Source organism: Notolepis coatsorum (genome assembly GCF_963971535.1).
Source record: "Notolepis coatsorum genome assembly, chromosome: 2".
Taxonomy (NCBI): Eukaryota; Metazoa; Chordata; class Actinopteri; order Aulopiformes; family Paralepididae; genus Notolepis; species Notolepis coatsorum.
In genome coordinates this window covers 79,337,382-79,356,584 of record NC_140166.1, presented here as the reverse complement: position 1 = coordinate 79,356,584, position 19,203 = coordinate 79,337,382, and the positions used below count along the sequence as shown (strand labels likewise).

At 51.1% G+C, this 19,203-nt stretch overlaps 1 long non-coding RNA gene across 1 annotated transcript; it reads right to left on the bottom strand.

The window, feature by feature from the left end:
- Nucleotides 1-278: 278 nt before the first annotated feature.
- Nucleotides 279-2,637, bottom strand: LOC311248861. The gene is made up of 3 exons (XR_014620979.1): nucleotides 2,567-2,637; nucleotides 2,069-2,223; nucleotides 279-430 (listed from the first exon to the last, which is right to left on the bottom strand). It is a non-coding gene; the product is annotated as an uncharacterized lncRNA (long non-coding RNA).
- Nucleotides 2,638-19,203: the final 16,566 nt, after the last annotated feature.

Here is a 19,203-nt window from a genome sequence, read left to right as displayed (position 1 = left end):
GAGGATGCCATTGCGGGATATGAGTCACGCTTTAATGAAGGGGCGGTCTGAAGCCAGACCAGGCTATTGGTCCAATGAACCTGCTCCCTCATAGTCAGTAATGTTCTTTATTTATCTCGAACATTTCAACCATAAAACAATGAGTACCGTATACACTATTACCAACCCATACTTATATTCATTATACACACTCATACCAACCAAGACTCATTATACAGTAGTAACACAAAGGTTTTAGAGTTTTTTTTAATGTTTTTATTTTCTTTAGTCAAGGGGCGGCGGTCTGAAGCCAGTGTATACCCCCTCCTCGTCTGGGTATTCTGCATGGATGCGAAGGACCACACAAGAGGGAATGACGACCCTCACGTGGCGGCCCAGAAAACCCCAGCACCAGCTGACAAAGCTTCGATAAGCTACATATCTGAAACGACTAAAGAAGAAAAAGAAGTATTTTATTTATGAAAAGGTCCATGAAAAGGAGCGCTGCAGTAGGGATACAAGGACAGTGTCATCTGAAAACTTAACCAGATGCCTTTGGTCATCAAGCGATCTGCAGCTGTCCGTGTACATAATGAATAGAGATTCTCTTTCACTAGATTACAAAAAATGTGAATCCCTACCCACCTTCAAAACCGCTCTCAAAGAGCACCTACGGGAGGCTGCAATTCTAAACTGGCCACCGTAAATGTCCAAATCCTTGTATGAAAGGTGCTATACAACTAAAGTTTATTATTATTATTATTATTATTATTATTATTATTATTATTATTATTATTATTATTATTATTATCAGCGTTGGGATATTTTGCATTCCACTGATATAGGTCTGTTTGAATTCCCAGTGGAATTAAGGTGATACCCGGCCGTGCAGCTAAGTCTATAAAAGAAATTGAGACGCATGCTTTGGGCTCCAATCACTATTGCCCAATGATGTGTCTGTCTAACCCCAAGATTTTTATATATACGGTATATATTCAATAAATTTGAATATCGTGGAAAAGTTATTTTATTTCAGTAATTCGAGCAAAACTCGGTTATAGATTCATTACATACAAAGTGAAATATTTCAAGCCTTTATTTGTTTTAATTTGGATGATTATGGCTTAAAGCCCAAAATTCAATATCTTGAGAGTTTGAAGAGAAATGTAATATAGAAATGTCGGCCTTCTGAAAAGTATGTTCACTCAGTACTTGGGTGGGGCTCCTTTTGCACAAATTACTGCAAAATATATAGACTTTTACACTGTTCTAATTTATTGAGCTGTGTGTGTATATAAACACATGGTGGCGCTCTGCACCCCACATCATTGTTTAGGGAAAGCCCCGGCTCATTTACTCCCTACATTGAAACAACTGCATTTTGTTATACGAGCAAATGATGTGTACTTCAATTCACCCTGTCCTGTAAACTGTACATCCTATGTGCATTACACAACGGCTACCTCCATCACCTTATCATAAGCTCTCAGTTAACCGATGTAAAGCTTTCTAAATAGTCATAGGCTGATTTTCAATGACCTAACCTTAGTAAATAGCATTTGTACTATTTTGTGGTAAATATTTTGCTAACTAGATATTTTTACTTGTTGTAACATTAGCATGTAGAGTAATGTATATAGCTAGCTAAGCTAGTGGTGTATGGAAGATGCTGTTGGAATTTGTGAGCTTGTCTCAGAGTTCAGAGGCAACTGGGCAATGCGTCTTGAAGCCACAACACTGGGTCCTTCATGTGGACTATTCTCGTGAACACTGTAAACACTACCCCATTTAATAATTAAAAGTGTTTGGCAAGTCAGTGCTATTTACTCCTCTTATAGTAGTGGATTTATTCCTCCCAGTATTAGTATGTGTTTATGGAAGCCAACGTATATACTTGAATTGTCACTATTTGCACAACTGCCTTTGTTCATTTACAATTACACAATTGTATGATGTACAAGTAATATTCGCTGGTATTATAATGTAAAATAAATTGTGTTTTGTACTGTACAACACAGTGACATTCCTTCATGCACAACACAGTATTCAAATACATTATACAGCTGTACTGTTATTACATTATACATACTTGTTTACGCCCCGGATTGGCAGACACCCATAATCTGCCCTGTAAATGTTGTTTGCCATTTGCAGCGAATATCGGTTTAGGCAGACCGGTTCCAAACCTGGGTGGTCTACCATGCACAACGGGGGTTCCGGTGCTTGGTCACATCTTCTCCTGACCTATATAAAACAACACAGTTAGTCCATTTATTCACCCTAAACCCTGTCCTCATCCTTCAAGGTCAATCTAAAGAATGTGACATTAGCCAGATGCATGTTTTCTGTAACTGTTAGCCAGTTTATGTTACTCATAAACAGTACTGTATATTTTGTAGATCTGGTATGTCATGAATGTCTAGATGCAACAGTACTGTCTACCTGTATGTCATTTATGTTATGATGAATTGAAAATGGGGGACCCTGATGTAAACAAGACGAAAGTCTTTCTCTGGTCTGCATCCCCTTATGTAATTGAGCTGTACTGTACCCATTCTGCAATCTAAAGTTTTCAATCAATCAATACCTGAGGTATTTCCAGGCAACAAAGATTCTCCACCGCGGTAGGCATTCGAGCACAGTTGCCACAGACACACCTGCAGTGCATAAACGAAAGTGCATATACTGTAAAGTGAACAGATTCAACACAATTCCTACTGTACTTGTAAGACGTGGATGCAATATATAACATTATGCTTCTCTTTTCGTTGGGCATGCTACCTAATTTACCCAAAGAAAACTAACGTTATACCTCGCTATAACGTCATAAATAACTACTAACTAACGTTACTGTTACTGACTGTTGTTAGACAGTATACATTACCCACCACTCAGAAACGACTTGAAGCCCTCGTCGTTCAATCTCGTTCTCCTCCTCCTCGGAGTCGCAGTCGGGGTCACTCTCCGGATCAAAAATATATGCGTGCGCCATGTTTGTTTACGAGTTCACTTTCGCACGCGTATGGGCGGAGCTACAGGTGGGGGTCTCTCTCTCTCTCCCTGTCACTCAAATCGCATTCAGAGTATGGGCGTGGCCAAGCCTCAAAACGGCTTAAAATTTTTAGGTAGACAAATGCTGCTTTTGAGTACTCGATTAGAAAGGAAAAAAAATATATTTTTTTTAAATAAACCTTACACATGTGTTCCATAAACTCACAGGAATTGTGTAAAAGTGCCCAAATAGTTCCCCTTTAATATAATATTAATATTGACATGGCCAACGATGAACACTCCACAAACGGTTCTCCGAAGCTAGATCACCCGCAGTGCAGACGGCAGCCACCTCCTTACCTAGAGGACTACGCTGCCAGTCTACTACCTAGCTTTATACAGACGTTAAACGCGGAAAAAGCGGATAGTAAAAGTATGTCAAACCCTACCGACCAGGCGACCCTGCCAGTAGAGACCCTAGTGGGTTCTAACGTAACTGACCAAGCTCATGGGGGGGACCAGGAGGGACATGACATGATTTTACCCCCCGACAACGTCAACGGGATAGGTCCGGAGAGCTCCAGGATAAAGAAAGCGCTCCAGGGACGGAACCCGACCCACTACCAGAAGAGACGCGCACCCAGGAGATGGACCTCCTCGGAGCGCGACAGGAGAACGGATCTCCAACGAGCACTGCCAGAAGCCGATCACCTCCATCAGTGTCTTCCCCCAGCGAGGCGGACAAGATGCTGGCGCAGGCATTTATCGCCACCTTGGCAGCCTCCACTGAACGCGATCGACTCCAAGCACAGACGCTTAGCGAGCGCAAACATTCTTCCATGGAACAAGAGCGCCTCCGAGCGCAACACCAAAGTGAGCGCGAACACTCTACCATGGAAAGAGACCGCCTGCAGGCTCAACAACTGAGTGAGCGCGAACAATCTGCAGACCAAAGAGAACGCTTCCACGCGCAGCTCCAAGCGCAAGCCCTTAGTGAACGCAAACACTCTGCGACCCAGCGAGAGCGCTTCCAGGCGCAGCAAAGGAGTGAAGACGACCGCATACGCCTGGAGACCAGACGCCTCCAGACGGAAGAGAATATTGAAAGAGACCGCGCCGAAGCCCAGCGCGCCGCCGCCGATGCACAGTGCGAAGCTGCCAATGCACAGCGCGACGCAGCCCAAGCCCAGCGCGAAGCAGAGCGCGACCTCGCTCACATCAAGCGCGAAGCCGAGCGCGACCGATTACAAGCGCAGATAATGGAGCAACTGATTGCCAGGGCGACCCCCCCTCCCTCCGCACGGAGCTCCAGGGCCTCGTCAAGACAAGGGTCTAGGGCACCCTCCCCTACCCGATCAAGCGACCCGGAGACCGGCCAACAGAAAGAGCCTATACACGTCTCCGAACCCCCTCCCCGACCGGTCCATGCGAGACCTAGCAACAGGGAAGAACCGGCCTACGCCGCCGAGAGACTAAATAGACGATTACAGGATCTAGAAGACCTAGCAGAGGAAGAAGAAGAGGAAGAGGAGGAAGGTCAAGCCCACCAGCAGCATTGTACTCCACAGGACCAGGAGGTCCAGTACAGCCCAGACTTTACCCCCGAGGCCCTGCGTTACAGACCCCCGACTCAACTCAAGGGTGAGTTTGACGCACGACCAGCCCCGAGGAACAGCACCTGGGTACCCGGGCCTTGGTACCCACCAGGTACCAGCCCACAACGACACGGAAGGGGAGACTCGCCTAGGAGGCCTCTCCCCCAACGCTCACCGATGTGCCAGCCATCCATGGCATCGTACCTTGGCACACCGACGTTCCCGGATTTCACACACGAGGACAGAGCACAGTACACAGAGCTACGAATGTGCTTAGAGACAATGATGTCCGATGTCCCCGATGAAACGTACAAGTATGCTATCCTACTCAAGCACCTGAAGGTGCCCAGAGCGCATAATAATTATAGCGCTGGCATATTCCAACTCAAGTACCCCATACACCGCGGCTCTAGTAGCCCTCGACCAACGTTATGGACGCATATGGGACTACGTAATACAAGAGATAAGGAATATTGACCGTCTACCCCCAGCCACAGACAATCGCTCATTGGATGACCTCTCTATCAAGGTACAATCCCTGGTAGGGATGCTGGGGGCACAAAAGGAAAAGGGTAGGCACGAACTGTACGCAAACTCTAATGTTGAAAGAATATTAGAGAAGCTTCCGCCCGCCCGACAAGAGCGCTTCAGGCGGCAAAGAGACCACCGTGATCCCAACGGTCCCGAGCCATCCCTCCTAGACCTGGCCGACTTCCTGGCGAGAGAAGTCAGCAGCCTACGACTTGATACGTTCGTGCGGAGTGTACCAAGCTCCAGAGAGGGACCTAGGAGATCAAACGATAACCGCAGGCTGGTGACCGTCATGCACCAAGCCGAATCAGTACCGCGTAACAAGAACCACAGCACCCCCTCGACGAAAGAGAAGTGGAAGATTGTATGCCAGTACTGCGAGAAAGAACACTGGCTGTCACACTGTGACACGTTCAAGAAGATGACCGCCGACGAGGTGAGTCAATGGATAAAGTCCAACCGCCGCTGTTACCGCTGTGCGCGCAGTCACATGGCAGCCGAGTGCCGCTTAAAGAAGAGGTGTAGTCGGTGTGACGGAGCCCACTTGGACGTTTTACATGACAGTAACAGAAGAAAACCTGCACCCTCAAGCAGCACCAAAGCAAGCGTTATGTACATTGACCCCGCCAGCAGCGGGGGCGCCCGGGTGCTCTTGAAGGTGGTCCGCGTAACATTGAGCTACAAGGACAAGGTCATGGACACCTACGCCGTCCTTGGCGACGGGTCAGAAAAGACCCTCCTCCTCGCATCCGCTGCGGCCCAGCTAGGGCTGCGGGGGAGCGAAGAAACGATGACGATTCGGACTATAAGAAGAGACCTGAAGACGATCAAGGGTGAGAACGTCTCCTTCACTATCGCAGCAAGCGGGCAGCCAGAGAGACGGTATAGGATCACTAACGCTTTCACCAGCCAAGACATAGGCCTGTCGCGGTACACCTACCCCATCGCCAAGCTGATGGACAAATACGTGCACCTGCGTCAACTACCTATACCGCTCATAGACGGCGCCACCCCGACCCTGCTCATAGGATCCGACCACGCACACCTCATCGTCCTGATGGACCGGGTCCACACTGGGCCCAGAGGCTGTCCAGCAGCAGTCGAGACCCGCCTAGGATGGACACTACAAGGCCCCCTCTCCAGGTCTCCCAACCGAACAGCAGCCACTCGCTGCCTCCACTCCAGAGTGACAGAAGAAGACACCGCCCTCTTACAGCACGTCGAGAGGCTATGGACACTAGAGACAATGCCCTTTAAGAACGAAAAGAAACACATTCGTTCCAAGGAAGACATTTACGCCATAGCCCTCCTCGAGCAGGGGACAAAGAGAGTCAAAGTCAACGGAGTGATGAGATACGCAACTCCACTCCTGAGGCGAGAGGGTATGCCTACCTTCCACGCCCCAAAAGAAGCGACGGAGCGGTATCTGCTGAACACAGAGCGGCGCCTAGCCAGAGACCCCGCTCAAGCTACTGTGTACCGCGCTGAGATCGACAAGCTAATCACAGCGGGACACATAAAGAGAATTGACATTAAAGAGGCCGATCAGACGACCGAATCATGGTACGTGCCCCACCACAAGGTCCACCACAACGGCAAGGATCGTATTGTGTTTAACTGCAGCTACCAGATCGGATCACAAAATCTGAATAAAGAGCTCCTGCCCGGCCCAACACTCGGCCCCTCTCTACTAGGCGTGTTGCTACGTTTCCGCCAGAACAAGGTGGCCATCAGCGGCGACATCAAAGGGATGTTCCTGCAGGTGCGACTAGTGGAAGAGGACAAGCCCCTGCTGCGGTTCTTATGGAGAGAGAGGATCGGGGATGAGCAACCATCCATCTATCAATGGGAAGTCCTCCCTTTCGGAACCACATGCAGCCCATGCTGTGCTACGTTCGCACTGCAAAAACACGTCGCAGAGGACCCAGCAGCTGATGAGGAGGTCCGACAAAGTGTAGAAAAGAGTTTCTACGTGGACAACTGTCTGCAAAGCGTCTCGACGCCAGAAGAGGCCGAGGCCCTCCTACTCAAGCTCCGCGCCTCCCTGATCAAAGGCGGCTTTGATCTCCGGCAGTGGGCCAGCAGCGACCCTCAAGTATTGCGCAGCCTCTCCCCAGAGGACAAGGCAGCAAGCAGCGAGACCTGGATGGCGACCATCCCAGGTGAAGCCCAAGAAATGACATTGGGACTGGTCTGGCGTTTCAAAACAGACTCGCTCCATTATAGACACACACCCCTGACCAAGGAGCAGGGAAGGTCGATTTCACTACCGACCACAAGACGGAGTGTATACAGAACACTCGCCAGACAATATGACCCGTTGGGATGTATTCTACCTTACACCACCAGGGCAAAGATGATTGTACGAGCGCTATGGGACAAGGACCAGGGCTGGGACGAACCCATACCCGACCACCTTGCCTCCACATGGAGAGAGTGGGAGACAGAACTCAGCTCGCTCCCAGGTGTCAACATACGCCGCAGCTACTTCCCACCCACAGTGCGGCTGGAGACGTGTCAGATGGACCTGCACGTCTTCAGCGACGCCTCCGAAGTAGCCTACGGTTCGGTGGCCTACTTGCGGGCCCGAGAGGAAGGAGGAGAAATACATACTGCCTTCATCCTGGCTCACTCAAGAATAGCCCCCTGCAAGCAACAATCGATCCCGCGTCTAGAGCTCTGCGCAGCCCTAGTAGGAGCGCAACTCGCCACGTTAATCCAACGTGAACTCACCATCCCGGTGAAAAGAACAATCCTGTGGTCAGACTCCATGACCGTACTCACATGGATCCAGTCCGATTCGTGTAGATACAAGGTCTTCGTGGGAGTCAGAATCACAGAGATCCAAGATTTAACAGAAGCAGCATGCTGGAGGTATGTGGACACAAAACAGAACCCAGCAGACGTCATCACACGGGGAATGTCCCTGGATGACCTCACACGTCACAATCTCTATAGTGACGGTCCCGAGTTCCTCAAGCTCCCGGAAGAAGAGTGGCCTACACCCACCCCACAGGAGGCTAGTAAAGAGGAGGCAGAGATGAAGAAATCTATGTTCTGTGGGTTGACACACACACCAGTCCCCACAGATCCCAACATAGACGACTGCCCCACCCTTGAGAGTGCGCAGTTAAAGACATTCCTGTGGCACCACCCTGAGGTTCCCTCCACTACTGACATTAATGCAGCTAACTACGAAGAAGCAGAACTCCTTCTGCTACAGCGAGCCCAAAGAGACTCGTTCCCCGACGAGCTAGACTGTCTGCAGGGATCAAAGCCAGTCCCGTCAGACAGCAGACTGCTCCACTTGGCCCCTGAGAGCGACGCCCATAATCTCATCAGAGTGGGTGGTCGTCTGAGAAGGGCCCCAGACTTAACGGATGACGTCAAGTTCCCGATAGTCTTAAACAGCCGACACAAGGTCACAGAGCTCATCATAAAGAAATACGACGAGGATGTGCACCATGCCGGGGCAGAGAGAGTCTTCGCGGAGATCAGACGTCGCTATTGGATACTGCAAGGAAGAGAAGCAGTACGACGCTTCCAGCGGACCTGTCTAGACTGTCGCAAGTGGCGAGCACAGCCCAGTATACCCCGGATGGCTGACCTACCCCCCTGTCGCCTCCGACTCGGCGACAAGCCCTTTCACTCCACCGGTATGGACTGTTTCGGCCCGCTGTATGTGAAGAAAGGAAGAGGGACGGAGAAGCGGTGGGGTATTGTATTCAAATGCATGACCACCCGAGCGATACACATAGAACTCCTTCCAACTCATTCCTTATGGCCTTCCGGAGATTCACAGCGCGGAAAGGAAAACCGTCTATATTATTGTCTGATCACGGGACAAACTTCAAAGGCGGAGAAAGAGAGCTGAGAGAGAGCTTCCAAGCTATGGGCCCAGAACTTAAGACCCACCTCGCTCCCTCTCAGATTGATTTCCAGTTTAACCCCCCGAATGCACCTCACTTCGGGGGTACTTGGGAACGAGAAGTACGTTCAATAAAGACAGCCCTGTACGCCGTGCTTGGGGCCCAGACCGTGGCGGAAGAAGTCCTCACGACAGTCCTCACGGAGATCGAGGGAGTATTGAACTCAAAGCCCCTCGGTTACGTCTCAAGTGATGTAGCAGATGTCGATCCAGTCAACCCCAACACTCTCTTGATGGTGCGGCTGGACCCCGCGCTGCCACAGACAGTGTACAGACCTGAGGAAGCGAACGGCCGAATAATGTGGAGGTACAGTCAAGTATTGGCTGACAAGTTTTGGAACAGTTTCCTCCTCCACTATCTACCGTCTCTACAGACCCGCCAGAAATGGGTGAAAGAAAGACAATTTGACGGAGGGCACAGTCGTCATGATTATCGACCAGTCACTACCCCGAGCTATGTGGCCGGCCGGCCGCGTAAGCAAAGTGATCACTGGTGCCGATGGAAAGGTCAGAGCGGCAGAAGTGCTCGTCCAGGGGCGGACATACACCCGACCCGTGGCGAGGCTGATAGAGTTGCCAAGGCTCCCCGACTCTCTTAATGACGACCATGACCCCCTGACTTTGTGAATTGCCCTACTCCTCACAACGGACATTGAGTAGTGGACAGTGCGGTTAATCTGTCTCTGCTTATCTAATTTGGTGCGGACTAATTAGGAGGCGGCTGTTACAAAGGGTCAGATTAAACCGAATATATATATTTATTACTTGAGATATATTGTATAGTATTTGTATATCGTCTGATATCCCTTGTATATTCTTTGTACATATACACGGAATATCCCTTTACCTAGTACAGGCCAGACCATAATATTCGTTCTCCTATTGGACAGCGACCCCCTAGGCGCCACGGCCATACCCCCCAATGTCTAGTTCAAAGTCACTGCTAAGACATGTCTCAACATGCCCAGATTTGCGCAGTAATACGAGACAGAAATAAGGCTGGTACTAGATTATTCACCTTACGTATAAATACGTTGCAGGTGGATACAGCAGTGTGTTACCCCAATAAGTTGAAGCCTTCACCACGATACAACGTGCTGTGAAGTGGGCCCGTTTTGCCCCGAAATAGAGCCTTGAGACCGCGTGCGAATTGATAGCTGAAGTGTCAGAGTTTAACGCTGTATCGTCGAGTTCGACCTATTCTATTATTAAGTAATAGTCTATTATGTATAGTGTATCGTGCGGCTACCGTTCTACAGTGACCAGCATTACCAACGTTTCATCGTACCGAGCTAGTGTGCTTATCCAGGCTGGGCGGCCTAACCTTGTGCCGTCATCCGAGGAGCCCTAGACGAGAACCGTGTGGATATGTACACTGGATAACCTACACCGACGACTACAGAGCCCTTTTCGGCTGGATTATATTGCTTTGGTCCTGTGGCTGCTGGAGCAGAGAATCGTCTACCCCCACTACTGTGTGGGATTTACCCTGTGAGGAGCACCGTCGAGCCCGCCTCTAGGACTCTGAGGCTGGCTAGCTTTCATCCATGCGGCAGTGCATACCGGAGAATAGCTGTTGCTTTGTCTACGGATCAAGGGATTATTGCACCGTCTCCTGTACCTGGAGTCTCCTTATTCCTCGTTGATCCAGACTTTTGCTACCGACAAATCCTCTCCCCTGCTGGCTTACAACCGGAGGGAACCCCCCTAGTATCTCCAGCTGACCTAGGAGTGTACCTTATATAATTCTTATGCTACAGGTGGTATTAATTATCCCTTTCGTAATATGCTCATGGACATACGCTCTTGACCTATTCATGCACATTCTTCGCCTTACAAGCGCAACTCTAATTCTTAATAAATGTAAGATAATCTTGGTGCTCTTCTAATAAATATTACAAACAGTACTTTCCTTGTTAAGCCGTGTTATTGTGTGGGTGTTCATCTCATATACATGTGTACTGTATGGCCAGTAGTAATGTACATAACTCAGTAGTGGTTTAATGATACCATACTTATTCAATACAGTCAGGGAATTGTACCCCTCAGTTACAATTGGTCCTTCGAGCCGGATGGTAATTAGCGTAATATTAATATAATATTAATATTGACATGGCCAACGATGAACACTCCACAAACGGTTCTCCGAAGCTAGATCACCCGCAGCGCAGACGGCAGCCACCTCCTTACCTAGAGGACTACGCTGCCAGTCTACTACCTAGCTTTATACAGACGTTAAACGCGGAAAAAGCGGATAGTAAAAGTATGTCAAACCCTACCGACCAGGCGACCCTGCCAGTAGAGACCCTAGTGGGTTCTAACGTAACTGACCAAGCTCATGGGGGGGACCAGGAGGGACATGACATGATTTTACCCCCCGACAACGTCAACGGGATAGGTCCGGAGAGCTCCAGGATAAAGAAAGCGCTCCAGGGACGGAACCCGACCCACTACCAGAAGAGACGCGCACCCAGGAGATGGACCTCCTCGGAGCGCGACAGGAGAACGGATCTCCAACGAGCACTGCCAGAAGCCGATCACCTCCATCAGTGTCTTCCCCCAGCGAGGCGGACAAGATGCTGGCGCAGGCATTTATCGCCACCTTGGCAGCCTCCACTGAACGCGATCGACTCCAAGCACAGACGCTTAGCGAGCGCAAACATTCTTCCATGGAACAAGAGCGCCTCCGAGCGCAACACCAAAGTGAGCGCGAACACTCTACCATGGAAAGAGACCGCCTGCAGGCTCAACAACTGAGTGAGCGCGAACAATCTGCAGACCAAAGAGAACGCTTCCACGCGCAGCTCCAAGCGCAAGCCCTTAGTGAACGCAAACACTCTGCGACCCAGCGAGAGCGCTTCCAGGCGCAGCAAAGGAGTGAAGACGACCGCATACGCCTGGAGACCAGACGCCTCCAGACGGAAGAGAATATTGAAAGAGACCGCGCCGAAGCCCAGCGCGCCGCCGCCGATGCACAGTGCGAAGCCGCCAATGCACAGCGCGACGCAGCCCAAGCCCAGCGCGAAGCAGAGCGCGACCTCGCTCACATCAAGCGCGAAGCCGAGCGCGACCGATTACAAGCGCAGATAATGGAGCAACTGATTGCCAGGGCGACCCCCCCTCCCTCCGCATGGAGCTCCAGGGCCTCGTCAAGACAAGGGTCTAGGGCACCCTCCCCTACCCGATCAAGCGACCCGGAGCCCGGCCAACAGAAAGAGCCTATACACGTCTCCGAACCCCCTCCCCGACCGGTCCATGCGAGACCTAGCAACAGGGAAGAACCGGCCTACGCCGCCGAGAGACTAAATAGACGATTACAGGATCTAGAAGACCTAGCAGAGGAAGAAGAAGAGGAAGAGGAGGAAGGTCAAGCCCACCAGCAGCATTGTACTCCACAGGACCAGGAGGTCCAGTACAGCCCAGACTTTACCCCCGAGGCCCTGCGTTACAGACCCCCGACTCAACTCAAGGGTGAGTTTGACGCACGACCAGCCCCGAGGAACAGCACCTGGGTACCCGGGCCTTGGTACCCACCAGGTACCAGCCCACAACGACACGGAAGGGGAGACTCGCCTAGGAGGCCTCTCCCCCAACGCTCACCGATGTGCCAGCCATCCATGGCATCGTACCTTGGCACACCGACGTTCCCGGATTTCACACACGAGGACAGAGCACAGTACACAGAGCTACGAATGTGCTTAGAGACAATGATGTCCGATGTCCCCGATGAAACGTACAAGTATGCTATCCTACTCAAGCACCTGAAGGTGCCCAGAGCGCATAATAATTATAGCGCTGGCATATTCCAACTCAAGTACCCCATACACCGCGGCTCTAGTAGCCCTCGACCAACGTTATGGACGCATATGGGACTACGTAATACAAGAGATAAGGAATATTGACCGTCTACCCCCAGCCACAGACAATCGCTCATTGGATGACCTCTCTATCAAGGTACAATCCCTGGTAGGGATGCTGGGGGCACAAAAGGAAAAGGGTAGGCACGAACTGTACGCAAACTCTAATGTTGAAAGAATATTAGAGAAGCTTCCGCCCGCCCGACAAGAGCGCTTCAGGCGGCAAAGAGACCACCGTGATCCCAACGGTCCCGAGCCATCCCTCCTAGACCTGGCCGACTTCCTGGCGAGAGAAGTCAGCAGCCTACGACTTGATACGTTCGTGCGGAGTGTACCAAGCTCCAGAGAGGGACCTAGGAGATCAAACGATAACCGCAGGCTGGTGACCGTCATGCACCAAGCCGAATCAGTACCGCGTAACAAGAACCACAGCACCCCCTCGACGAAAGAGAAGTGGAAGATTGTATGCCAGTACTGCGAGAAAGAACACTGGCTGTCACACTGTGACACGTTCAAGAAGATGACCGCCGACGAGGTGAGTCAATGGATAAAGTCCAACCGCCGATGTTACCGCTGTGCGCGCAGTCACATGGCAGCCGAGTGCCGCTTAAAGAAGAGGTGTAGTCGGTGTGACGGAGCCCACTTGGACGTTTTACATGACAGTAACAGAAGAAAACCCGCACCCTCAAGCAGCACCAAAGCAAGCGTTATGTACATTGACCCCGCCAGCAGCGGGGGCGCCCGGGTGCTCTTGAAGGTGGTCCGCGTAACATTGAGCTACAAGGACAAGGTCATGGACACCTACGCCGTCCTTGGCGACGGGTCAGAAAAGACCCTCCTCCTCGCATCCGCTGCGGCCCAGCTAGGGCTGCGGGGGAGCGAAGAAACGATGACGATTCGGACTATAAGAAGAGACCTGAAGACGATCAAGGGTGAGAACGTCTCCTTCACTATCGCAGCAAGCGGGCAGCCAGAGAGACGGTATAGGATCACTAACGCTTTCACCAGCCAAGACATAGGCCTGTCGCGGTACACCTACCCCATCGCCAAGCTGATGGACAAATACGTGCACCTGCGTCAACTACCTATACCGCTCATAGACGGCGCCACCCCGACCCTGCTCATAGGATCCGACCACGCACACCTCATCGTCCCGATGGACCGGGTCCACACTGGGCCCAGAGGCTGTCCAGCAGCAGTCGAGACCCGCCTAGGATGGACACTACAAGGCCCCCTCTCCAGGTCTCCCAACCGAACAGCAGCCACTCGCTGCCTCCACTCCAGAGTGACAGAAGAAGACACCGCCCTCTTACAGCACGTCGAGAGGCTATGGACACTAGAGACAATGCCCTTTAAGAACGAAAAGAAACACATTCGTTCCAAGGAAGACATTTACGCCATAGCCCTCCTCGAGCAGGGGACAAAGAGAGTCAAAGTCAACGGAGTGATGAGATACGCAACTCCACTCCTGAGGCGAGAGGGTATGCCTACCTTCCACGCCCCAAAAGAAGCGACGGAGCGGTATCTGCTGAACACAGAGCGGCGCCTAGCCAGAGACCCCGCTCAAGCTACTGTGTACCGCGCTGAGATCGACAAGCTAATCACAGCGGGACACATAAAGAGAATTGACATTAAAGAGGCCGATCAGACGACCGAATCATGGTACGTGCCCCACCACAAGGTCCACCACAACGGCAAGGATCGTATTGTGTTTAACTGCAGCTACCAGATCGGATCACAAAATCTGAATAAAGAGCTCCTGCCCGGCCCAACACTCGGCCCCTCTCTACTAGGCGTGTTGCTACGTTTCCGCCAGAACAAGGTGGCCATCAGCGGCGACATCAAAGGGATGTTCCTGCAGGTGCGACTAGTGGAAGAGGACAAGCCCCTGCTGCGGTTCTTATGGAGAGAGAGGATCGGGGATGAGCAACCATCCATCTATCAATGGGAAGTCCTCCCTTTCGGAACCACATGCAGCCCATGCTGTGCTACGTTCGCACTGCAAAAACACGTCGCAGAGGACCCAGCAGCTGATGAGGAGGTCCGACAAAGTGTAGAAAAGAGTTTCTACGTGGACAACTGTCTGCAAAGCGTCTCGACGCCAGAAGAGGCCGAGGCCCTCCTACTCAAGCTCCGCGCCTCCCTGATCAAAGGCGGCTTTGATCTCCGGCAGTGGGCCAGCAGCGACCCTCAAGTATTGCGCAGCCTCTCCCCAGAGGACAAGGCAGCAAGCAGCGAGACCTGGATGGCGACCATCCCAGGTGAAGCCCAAGAAATGACATTGGGACTGGTCTGGCGTTTCAAAACAGACTCGCTCCATTATAGACACACACCCCTGACCAAGGAGCAGGGAAGGTCGATTTCACTACCGACCACAAGACGGAGTGTATACAGAACACTCGCCAGACAATATGACCCGTTGGGATGTATTCTACCTTACACCACCAGGGCAAAGATGATTGTACGAGCGCTATGGGACAAGGACCAGGGCTGGGACGAACCCATACCCGACCACCTTGCCTCCACATGGAGAGAGTGGGAGACAGAACTCAGCTCGCTCCCAGGTGTCAACATACGCCGCAGCTACTTCCCACCCACAGTGCGGCTGGAGACGTGTCAGATGGACCTGCACGTCTTCAGCGACGCCTCCGAAGTAGCCTACGGTTCGGTGGCCTACTTGCGGGCCCGAGAGGAAGGAGGAGAAATACATACTGCCTTCATCCTGGCTCACTCAAGAATAGCCCCCCGCAAGCAACAATCGATCCCGCGTCTAGAGCTCTGCGCAGCCCTAGTAGGAGCGCAACTCGCCACGTTAATCCAACGTGAACTCACCATCCCGGTGAAAAGAACAATCCTGTGGTCAGACTCCATGACCGTACTCACATGGATCCAGTCCGATTCGTGTAGATACAAGGTCTTCGTGGGAGTCAGAATCACAGAGATCCAAGATTTAACAGAAGCAGCATGCTGGAGGTATGTGGACACAAAACAGAACCCAGCAGACGTCATCACACGGGGAATGTCCCTGGATGACCTCACACGTCACAATCTCTATAGTGACGGTCCCGAGTTCCTCAAGCTCCCGGAAGAAGAGTGGCCTACACCCACCCCACAGGAGGCTAGTAAAGAGGAGGCAGAGATGAAGAAATCTATGTTCTGTGGGTTGACACACACACCAGTCCCCACAGATCCCAACATAGACGACTGCCCCACCCTTGAGAGTGCGCAGTTAAAGACATTCCTGTGGCACCACCCTGAGGTTCCCTCCACTACTGACATTAATGCAGCTAACTACGAAGAAGCAGAACTCCTTCTGCTACAGCGAGCCCAAAGAGACTCGTTCCCCGACGAGCTAGACTGTCTGCAGGGATCAAAGCCAGTCCCGTCAGACAGCAGACTGCTCCACTTGGCCCCTGAGAGCGACGCCCATAATCTCATCAGAGTGGGTGGTCGTCTGAGAAGAGCCCCAGACTTAACGGATGACGTCAAGTTCCCGATAGTCTTAAACAGCCGACACAAGGTCACAGAGCTCATCATAAAGAAATACGACGAGGATGTGCACCACGCCGGGGCAGAGAGAGTCTTCGCGGAGATCAGACGTCGCTATTGGATACTGCAAGGAAGAGAAGCAGTACGACGCTTCCAGCGGACCTGTCTAGACTGTCGCAAGTGGCGAGCACAGCCCAGTATACCCCGGATGGCTGACCTACCCCCCTGTCGCCTCCGACTCGGCGACAAGCCCTTTCACTCCACCGGTATGGACTGTTTCGGCCCGCTGTATGTGAAGAAAGGAAGAGGGACGGAGAAGCGGTGGGGTATTGTATTCAAATGCATGACCACCCGAGCGATACACATAGAACTCCTTCCAACTCATTCCTTATGGCCTTCCGGAGATTCACAGCGCGGAAAGGAAAACCGTCTATATTATTGTCTGATCACGGGACAAACTTCAAAGGCGGAGAAAGAGAGCTGAGAGAGAGCTTCCAAGCTATGGGCCCAGAACTTAAGACCCACCTCGCTCCCTCTCAGATTGATTTCCAGTTTAACCCCCCGAATGCACCTCACTTCGGGGGTACTTGGGAACGAGAAGTACGTTCAATAAAGACAGCCCTGTACGCCGTGCTTGGGGCCCAGACCGTGGCGGAAGAAGTCCTCACGACAGTCCTCACGGAGATCGAGGGAGTATTGAACTCAAAGCCCCTCGGTTACGTCTCAAGTGATGTAGCAGATGTCGATCCAGTCAACCCCAACACTCTCTTGATGGTGCGGCTGGACCCCGCGCTGCCACAGACAGTGTACAGACCTGAGGAAGCAAACGGCCGAATAATGTGGAGGTACAGTCAAGTATTGGCTGACAAGTTTTGGAACAGTTTCCTCCTCCACTATCTACCGTCTCTACAGACCCGCCAGAAATGGGTGAAAGAAAGACAATTTGACGGAGGGCACAGTCGTCATGATTATCGACCAGTCACTACCCCGAGCTATGTGGCCGGCCGGCCGCGTAAGCAAAGTGATCACTGGTGCCGATGGAAAGGTCAGAGCGGCAGAAGTGCTCGTCCAGGGGCGGACATACACCCGACCCGTGGCGAGGCTGATAGAGTTGCCAAGGCTCCCCGACTCTCTTAATGACGACCATGACCCCCTGACTTTGTGAATTGCCCTACTCCTCACAACGGACATTGAGTAGTGGACAGTGCGGTTAATCTGTCTCTGCTTATCTAATTTGGTGCGGACTAATTAGGAGGCGGCTGTTACAAAGGGTCAGATTAAACCGAATATATATATTTATTACTTGAGATATATTGTATAGTATTTGTATATCGTCTGATATCCCTTGTATATTCTTTGTACATATACACGGAATATCCCTTTACCTAGTACAGGCCAGACCATAATATTCGTTCTCCTATTGGACAGCGACCCCCTAGGCGCCACGGCCATACCCCCCAATGTCTAGTTCAAAGTCACTGCTAAGACATGTCTCAACATGCCCAGATTTGCGCAGTAATACGAGACAGAAATAAGGCTGGTACTAGATTATTCACCTTACGTATAAATACGTTGCAGGTGGATACAGCAGTGTGTTACCCCAATAAGTTGAAGCCTTCACCACGATACAACGTGCTGTGAAGTGGGCCCGTTTTGCCCCGAAATAGAGCCTTGAGACCGCGTGCGAATTGATAGCTGAAGTGTCAGAGTTTAACGCTGTATCGTCGAGTTCGACCTATTCTATTATTAAGTAATAGTCTATTATGTATAGTGTATCGTGCGGCTACCGTTCTACAGTGACCAGCATTACCAACGTTTCATCGTACCGAGCTAGTGTGCTTATCCAGGCTGGCGGCCTAACCTTGTGCCGTCATCCGAGGAGCCCTAGACGAGAACCGTGTGGATATGTACACTGGATAACCTACACCGACGACTACAGAGCCCTTTTCGGCTGGATTATATTGCTTTGGTCCTGTGGCTGCTGGAGCAGAGAATCGTCTACCCCCACTACCGTGTGGGATTTACCCTGTGAGGAGCACCGTCGAGCCCGCCTCTAGGACTCTGAGGCTGGCTAGCTTTCATCCATGCGGCAGTGCATACCGGAGAATAGCTGTTGCTTTGTCTACGGATCAAGGGATTATTGCACCGTCTCCTGTACCTGGAGTCTCCTTATTCCTCGTTGATCCAGACTTTTGCTACCGACAAATCCTCTCCCCTGCTGGCTTACAACCGGAGGGAACCCCCCTAGTATCTCCAGCTGACCTACGAGTGTACCTTATATAATTCTTATGCTACAGGTGGTATTAATTATCCCTTTCGTAATATGCTCATGGACTTACACTCTTGACCTATTCATGCACATTCTTCGCCTTACAAGCGCAACTCTAATTCTTAATAAATGTAAGATAATCTTGGTGCTCTTCTAATAAATATTACAAACAGTACTTTCCTTGTTAAGCCGTGTTATTGTGTGGGTGTTCATCTCATATACATGTGTACTGTATGGCCAGTAGTAATGTACATAACTCAGTAGTGGTTTAATGATACCATACTTATTCAATACAGTCAGGGAATTGTACCCCTCAGTTACACATACGCTTAGGAATTTGGCTCGGCATTTTTCTTTCCACCATAGCTTGATGTTGAGATATTAAATGTCTTCTGAGCGCTGAGAGGGTTTTTCCACATTCTCTAACTGTGATCGTTAAACAAGGTGTTAGTAAACACAGGGGCGAAAGTTGCTCTGGAGGTAGAGCAGTCGTCTGGTAATCCGGAGGTTCCCGGTTCTATTCATGCTTCTTCCGGGCAGCGTGTCGAAGTGTTCTTGAGCAAG